Source organism: Lynx rufus, unplaced genomic scaffold (genome assembly GCF_022079265.1).
Source record: "Lynx rufus isolate CCGP_SWC_20201006 ecotype Redwood Valley unplaced genomic scaffold, mLynRuf1.p SCAF_8, whole genome shotgun sequence".
NCBI classification, from domain to species: domain Eukaryota; kingdom Metazoa; phylum Chordata; class Mammalia; order Carnivora; family Felidae; genus Lynx; species Lynx rufus.
Genome location: NW_025814896.1, coordinates 91,485,368 through 91,494,013, shown reverse-complemented (window position 1 = coordinate 91,494,013; position 8,646 = coordinate 91,485,368).

Here is an 8,646-nt window from a genome sequence, read left to right as displayed (position 1 = left end):
CAATAATACACCTAGTAGTTATTAGTAAACAACTTACTAAAAGTCTATGGAATTGCCTACCATTTGCCTATAAGAACTTGGGTCTTTTGGATTCATTCCCTGATCATCTAAAGGATCCTCATGGCTTACCAGATGACTAAGAATCATATCTGAGGACTACTGGTCTAGGAGGTGTGCAATCCAACCATTTCTCCAGTTCTCCTCTGTTCTGTCCTTTGATCCAGTGAGGACACCAGACAGCCCCACACTTGGACCACATTAGCTGTGGCTCCTGTTGGCCACCTTCATTGAGTTGTGTTAATGTCATGCTCTTGGCTAGAGTTGTTCCAATAAACAATTAAATGAAATATACTTCTGCATTTGCTATAAAAGTCACTGTGAATATTATCAATGTTTTTACTATGTAATTTATATATAATTTTTATATAATCATGATTAGGATAACAGTTAATTTTTGAGTTCACTATGTGCCACTCACAATTCTAAGGGCTTAGCATGTTTTGCTTCATTTAGTCTTTGCATATCCCTGAGGAGGAAGGTAGTATCATCAATCCATCTATCCCCAATGTCACATAACATTCCGTAATCTCTGCTTAAGAATTTCTTTTGGAATTTACTGCCAGAAAAATTGTATCTCTATTGGGAAACTAGTATACCTCCTACTTCCTGATAATAAGTAGGGTAATATTTACTGCTTGCCTTTTATCCCTGGATTCCAGAAATGTGCAGTAGAATTTGGGTCTTCTACATAGGATGATATCATCTTATCATAAGTATATTATTTCCACTTATTTGTCTGTGTACTGACTTTCTATTTCCATTTTATTTGCTTTGTTGTATACTAATTGCCCCAGAACTTTTTGGAAACAAGAAAAGTAGAAATCAACTTAGTTAAACAAACAAAAATACATACTTTGAGTTTAACCTGAGAGCATTATGTCTAAGGAATCGGTGAATGCAGATTGAGAACACAACTCCACCACTTGGGCTAAATTTGGAACAATTCTGGAAACCAAATATCTTCTCCCAAACCTCCTGGGATATAGTGGCTATTCATATATTTTGAGAAAAATGGAGTTATTGGATACCATCCAGGGAGAGCCCTGAATGAAAAACCTTTCGGCCAGAACATCAAGGCCTTTAGAGAGAATGGGAATGCCTGGCTATTACAGAAACCATGTCAGAAGGAGATATCTTTGTGAATAAGCATCTGTATGTGCCTCTTACTGCAATATGAATACATTATTAAAGGAAAATATTTTATTTATAGAATAACTTGACCTTAAACACATATGTATTGTGAGGGGTCAGGGTAACTCTCATAATCTATTTTCTCTGGCAAATAAGTATAGCTGTCCATAAGAGCCAAAATATGAGAAAAACCTTAAAAAAAATAATGCATTCAGAATAAACAAGGCATACCACAACTCTCTTTTTATCTAAGAAGCATTTGGTATTGCAGTTTGCCTCAAGCAATGGGTCTAGAAATGCCAAGTGTTTATTTTAGCAGCTATCATGACCATAGAAATATGTTCTTGTCCCCCTTAAGATTCTTATAATTCCCTGGGAGAGATGGTTTAAAGTTTAATAATAAATGTAGTTATTATCCAGATTTCATCAGAAAAATAAATAAACATAAAATAATTGAGAGAGAAGGACATCAAAACCAGCTGCACTTCTTTTTGTGACTCCAGTTAGATTTTTTTGAGCCAGTTCATGCTGCAGTTCAGTGCAAACCTTCCAGAATTCTGGACACCAACTCTGTGATCACTGCAATGGCTCTGACTGTTCTTGGAAATAGTGCTTGCAATCTGAATTTTGAATGCTCAGAATCTCTAGCTTTATCAGTGTTCCAAAGGAGTTCTGATTCTTCTCTCTGAAAGTTTATGCTTCAAATGATCAGTCTGATTTATCATGAATTTGTATCGTTTTTGAAGACTTGATGTGTTCAATTTACTTTCTCTTAAACCTCTGTGCTCAGAGTGCTTGATTAGGGTCTGGGAATGTGCATCTGATTTAAAGAATTTCTTATCTAATGAGACACTCTTTTCTCCCTCTCCCACAGAGCAAAAAACACACTTAGAGCCTTTGAATAAAGAGATGTAATAAATGTGTGCATCCAGGAAGAATTACCAAAGTCTCTGTTCATTGCACCTCTTCCCCTTTAGACAAGCACTTCTCAACTATAATGTGCATATGAATATGTACATTGTGCTTATGAATATGTAATGTGCAAGAAGTCTGGGCTGCTTCTTACACTGCAGCATCTGAGCTAGCTGGTTTGGAGCAGGGCTGAAATTTGTGACCCTGACGAGCTCCCAGATACTGCTGATGGTGGTGCTGACCCACAGCCCTTAGAGTAGCCAGGACCTGCAGGGTCTAGAGCAGTGTGCCACAGGTGTAGTGGTAAATATCCTAGTAGCCACATTAAAAAAAAATTTAAGGTTCAAGTGGACATAATCTAAAAATATATTTTATTTACCCCAACATAACCAAATATTATCAGTTCAACAGGCAATCAATACAAAAATTACTTAGATATTTTGCACTCTTTTTTTCATACTAAGTCTTCAAAATCATGTATTTTACATTTACAGCACATCTCAAATTACACTAGCCACATTTCAAGTGTTCAGTGGCCACACATGACTAGTAGTTACTACATTAAACAGCATAGGTCCAGAGAGTCTCACTGTCTTCTCAGGAGAAATTCTGTCCAGTAACTGTTGAGTGTTATAAAACTCTGTGGGTGTCAGGCTGTGAGAACACTCCAGATGACCGTCGTTAGGGTGACGGTATCATCTGGGTTGAGAATGGCAGTTCTAATTTGGGAATGAGTTTATTCAAAACCAGTAGGGCCTTGCTGGGTGGTAAGAACCTCTCATGTTTAGGGCACAGATAATCCTTAGTATTGTCTGCTTTGTCTTGGCACTTCCTGGTTGTGAGTTAATAGAGGGCCACAAGGAAAGATAGGGAGCATTAAGTTGTGTGAGATGGGAACCATTGAGGCATGTGTGAGCAAGCACCAGGTAGCACAGGACCTAGAATCCTCACTTAGGAGACTGAGTTTTATTCTACGAACATTGGAGAACCATTGCAAGATTTTAAGTAGAGAAATACGGTACAATCAGGTTTTCATCTGAGAAAGATCTTTTTGCAATAACAGAAAAATGTTCTGGTGGAAGACAAGATTGAAAGCAAGGAAAGTAGACAGGAAAGTTTTTCAGAAATCCAGACAAAAGATAATAATGGTCTGTTAAGAAACTAGTTCTGTGGTTGGAGGAGGAAATAAGAGTAAAAAGGATTTTACTGATATGTCTTGGTGGTAGACAGGAGATTACAATAAAAAAAAAAAAAAAAGGATGAGAGAAGAATCCAGAATGATGCCTGGGTGTATCCGGCAAGGCCTCAGGAGGAAAGAACACACTCAAATCAGGAGACCGGGAAGAAGGCTAATAAGGGCATTGTTTACATCAGTGCAGGGCACAGCTCTGCAGCAGGAGCCAATGCCACTCCCAGCCCTGAAGGCACAAGGGAAGGGAGCAGTTACTGGACCCAGAAGAAGTTGTAGGACAGGGGCCGCCAAGGCAGGAGCAGTCACCTCAGGTGGAACAACACAGCCAGTAGAGACAAGCCAGCAAAACCAGTCTAGACTGAAAGTTATGTCATATTTTATATTTCTGTAGAAACTGCCAAATGGCTGTTTTGTCTGTTCCCAGTCATTCTATAGACTCTCCCACCAACAAGATAAAAGAATTTCTCTTTTTCTTACTTCTTATAAGCAACGTATATTATCAATCTTTAAAAAAAAATTGCCTATTGTAATGGTTAATTTTATGTGTTAATTTGGCGAGGCCATGGTACTCAAATATTTGGTCAAACCTCAATCTAGATAGATTTTGCTTTAAAAGTACTTTGTAGATGAAATTGACGTTGAAATCAGTAGATCTTGAGTGAAGCAGATGACCCTCAATAATGTGAGCAGGACGTCGTATCCATTGGAGACCTTAGGAGAAAAAGACTGAGGCCTCCCAAGGAAGAGGGAATTCTGCCCCCACACTGCCTTCAGATTGCAGCTGTAACATTAGTTCTTGCCTGGGTCTCCAGCCTGCCGGCGAGCCCTGCAAGTTTTCAACTTGCCAGCCTCCACATATCACATGAGCCAATCCCTTACAGTAAATCTATTACACACACACACACACACACACACACACACACACACACACACACACACACTTAAACAGCCTATTGGTTCTGTTTTTCTAGAGAACCTTGACTAATACACCTCTTCAGCTAGAAATTACATCTCAGCTTAGTTTCAATCTGCAATTTTCTGATTATTAGTGAAGTTCACATTATTTATAGGTTTTTTTTACCATTTTGATTCCTTTTGCTGTATTCTTTTTCTGTATTTTTCTACTGAGCATTTTGATGTTTTATTGTAGGAGCATTTGTATGTTTTATTTTATTTATATATATATATATTGATTTATATATTTATTCTGTAAGCTGCAATTTTTCTCACCATCTGCTCTCTGTCACTGACATGGTAAACTGTGTTGCCTCTAAGCTTAGAAGTGCTCCAGAGTCCATGAGGAAGAATGGTTCTTACCCCTTTACCCATTCATGCCCAAGACTGTTCAGAGTTGCCATTTTCTCTAGGCTCATTTCTCCATCATTTGATTATATCTACCTTATATCTTTTAAAAATGCTCAACATCTACAATTTACAGTGCTTTTTTTTGGATGCATTTCTCTTCCTTTTTCTGACATTTCAGTAGGATTTGGGGAGGGCAGGGAGGTAAAAGTGAGTGGCCAGCTGGCCATATTGAACCAAAAACTGGGGAACTCGCTTAACAATAAAAGCAGGCTGAGAGTTTTCAAAGTCTCTAGGACTTAGCTGGTTATATATTTTTAAGCCCATTCAATTAACAGAACCCAAAGCCATACAATTATCCTTAACTTGCCATGAAAAAGGAACAGAACAGTAGCACACTTTTTTAAAAGTGCCAATAAGCGCCTAATAAGTGGGATGCTATACAAGAGAACTACGGGAATATGCCTTTGGAAACCCAAAAGTTTACCACAGAGAGGTAGAAATAGAACCATAGGGGAAGTTAAAATAATATACAATTATGCATACAATTAAGACTAATTTTTTCTTATGATTTTCATGAAACAAAAAAAATTTTGAGAAAATACTACTTTTTACATCATATATAATTTACAAACAAGAATTCAACATACATGAACTCTGAACCACATGGAACAATTGGGAAAACCATTCACAGACACTGAGAAACAAACAGCAGGTTTCCAAACCCTGCCTGGCCTGGGTAAAACAGCATTTATGGGTGAGAGTGGATATAGGCATAAGATTTGTCTCCTAATTTACAAACAGATGGCCAATTCCACTTCCTCTATCCCCTAACAAACCCAGTATATAACAGAATTCCAGCATAACTGCTATCTATGCCTGCCTCCCATCCCAATCCAGCAGCTCCCCTCCATTTTCCTTTAGGAAAACCTTGGGGGAGCTGCCAGGCATATTGCCCTTGCCCTTCTCTGACAAAAGGGTAGGTGCACAACACAAGCTGGCCCCAGGAATGACCACACAAATTTGCAGTGCAAAATGAAAATGCACTGATATAAGGTTAATATACAAAACTCAATCACCTTCCTATATACCAGCAATGAACAAGTGAAATTGCATGTTGAGAACACAATACCATTTACATTAGCATCCTCCCAAATTAAAAACTTAGATATAAATCTAACAAAATATGTATAAGATCTGTATGAGGAAAATTATACATCTCTAATGACAAAATCAAAGAGGAACTAAATTAAAGGAGAAATATTCCATATTCGTGACTAGGAAGATTCAATATTGTCAAGGTGTCAGTTCTCCCCAACTTGATCTACAGGCTTGATGCAATCCCAATCAAAATTCCAGCAAGTTATTTTGTGGATATTAAAGATTAATTCTAAAGTTTCTATAGGGAGGTAAAGTACCCATAACAGCCAACACAATATTGAAGAAGAACAAAGTTGAAGGACTGACACTACCCAATTTCAAGACTTACTATAAAGAGACAAAAATCAAGACAGTGAATTATTGGCAAAAGAACAGACAAGTAGATCAATACAGAGTCCAGATATAGACCCCCCCCAAATATAATCAATCACTCTTTGACAAAGGAGCAAAGACAATATAATGGAGCAAAGACAGTCTTTTGAACAAATAATGCTGGAACAACTGGACATCACATGCAAAAAAAGGGGGGGGGACACCTGGGTGGCTCAGTCGGTTGGCCATCTGACTTTGACTCATGGTTCGTGGGTTCTAGCCCCACGTCAGGCTCTGTGCTGACAGCTCAGAGCCTGGATCCTGCTTTGGATTTTGTGTCTCCCTCTCTCTCTTTCCCTTCCTTGCTGGTGTTTTGTCTCTATCTCAAAAATAAATAAATACATTTTAAAATTTTTTTAAAGAAAAAAAAAGAAATTAATCTAGACACAGGTCTTACAGTCACAAAAATTAACTCAAAATGGATCAAAGATTTATCTTTTTTTAGTATTTAATTCAAACCTATATTTGCAGTTTCTAAAATGTTGCTCCACAGACCACTTCCTTGTTACACGTGTGTACTAATGAAAACAAAAAGCAAAAAGAATCACTACCATGCCTACAAAAAGAATTACTCCTTTTCTAACATTTTAAAAATGTAACTGCAAAACCATAAAACTCCTAGAAGATAAATAGGAGAAAACATAAATGACCTTGGGTATGGCAATAACTTTTTAGATGCAACACCAAAGGCACAATCTATGAAAGAAATAATTGATAAGCAGGACTTCATTACAATTAAAAATGTTTGCTCTGCAAAAGGCAATGTCAAAAGAGTGAGAAGACAGCCACAGATTGGTTGAAAATATTTGCAAGACACAGGTGATAAAGGGTTGTTATCCAAAATGGATGATTAAAACTCAATAATAAGAACCCTAGTTACAAATGAGTCAAACACCTGAGCAGACACCCCACCAGAGAAGATACACAGGTGGCAAATAACCAAATGAAACAATGCTCCACATCATACATCATCAGGGAAATACAAACGGAAACAACTGAGATACCAGTACATACCTACTAGAACAGCCAATATCCAGACACTGACAGCACCAAATGCTAAGGAGAACGTGGTGCAACAGGAACTCTCATTCATTGCTGGTGGAAATGCAAAATGGGACAGCCACTTTAGAAGTCATCTTGGCAGGTTTTTTTGTTTTGTTTTGTTTTCTTGTTTTGTTTTGTTTTACAAAACTAGACACACTCTTATCATATGATTCAGTACTTACTAAAAAGTGTTGAAAACTTCTGTCATACAAAAACCTGTACTTGGACGTTTAGAGCAACTTTGTTCGTAATGCCCAAACTTGGAAGCAACCAGGATGTCTTTCAGTGGGTTAATACATAAATAAACTGTAGTATCTCCAAACAATGAAATATCATTCAGCACTGAAAGGAAATTCAGCACTAGCCCAGCACTAGGGCACCTGGGTGGCTCAGTAACTGTTGACTTCAGCTCAGGTCATGATCTCATGGCTCATGAGACTGAGACCCATGTGGGGCTTTGTGCTGACAGTGAGGAACCTGCTGCAGATTCTCTCTCTCCCTCTCTTGCTGCTCCTCCCCCATGTGCATGTGTGCTCTCTCTCTCTCTCAAAATAAATATTTATGAATAGATGATAGATAGATTAGATAGATAGATAGATAGATAGATAGATAGATAGATAGATAGAAGTGGGCTACCAAGCCATGAAAAGATAGAAAAGAAGCTAAAATGCATATTATTACATGGTGAAAAAAAGCCAATCAGAAAATACTAAATATTGCATGATTTCACTATATGACATTCTAGAAAAGGCAAAACTATGGAGACAGTAAAATGATCAATGGTTGCCAGGGTTTGGGTGGGGGGACATGGTGAGGGATGAATAGGTTGAGGACAGAGAATTTTTAGGGCAGTGAAAATCCTCCATATGATAGCATAATGATGAATACATGATGTTATACAGAACGAATACCGCAAAGAGTAAACCCTAATGTACCCAGTGGAGTTTGGGTGATTATAATGTGTCAGTGTAGGTTTATCAATTGTAACAAATGCACCACTCTGGTGGGGGATGCTGATAATGGGGGAGGTTGTGCATGTGTGGGGTCAGGAGCATACTAGAAATTGCTGTACCTTCTTTTCAATTTTGCTGTGAACATAAAACTTCTCTAAACAAATTAAAGTCTTACTAGAATGAAAACGTGGAGTCCCTTATTCAATGATTATTAAAAATTTCAAGATGGCAACAGCAGAGCATTAAGTCAAGCTGGCGTTCTTCAAAGCATGGTTGTGTGCCCATGAAGCCAGCCTCTCTGTCCCATTGGATTCCTGAGAGAAGAGTCACAAGATGAGAAACAGGGAAGCTGAGTCACATCCTCGGCAGAGTTGCATGGGGACGCCCATTCATTCCTGCAAGTAGACCACAGGGACTGCCCTGGTTTCGGCCCTTTGCTTTCCAAGGCTTTGTTGTCCTGTTCTCCAGCTTTGCCTGTAATTCTGTGAACTCTCACTTCCTTCCAATAAATTCTCCTTT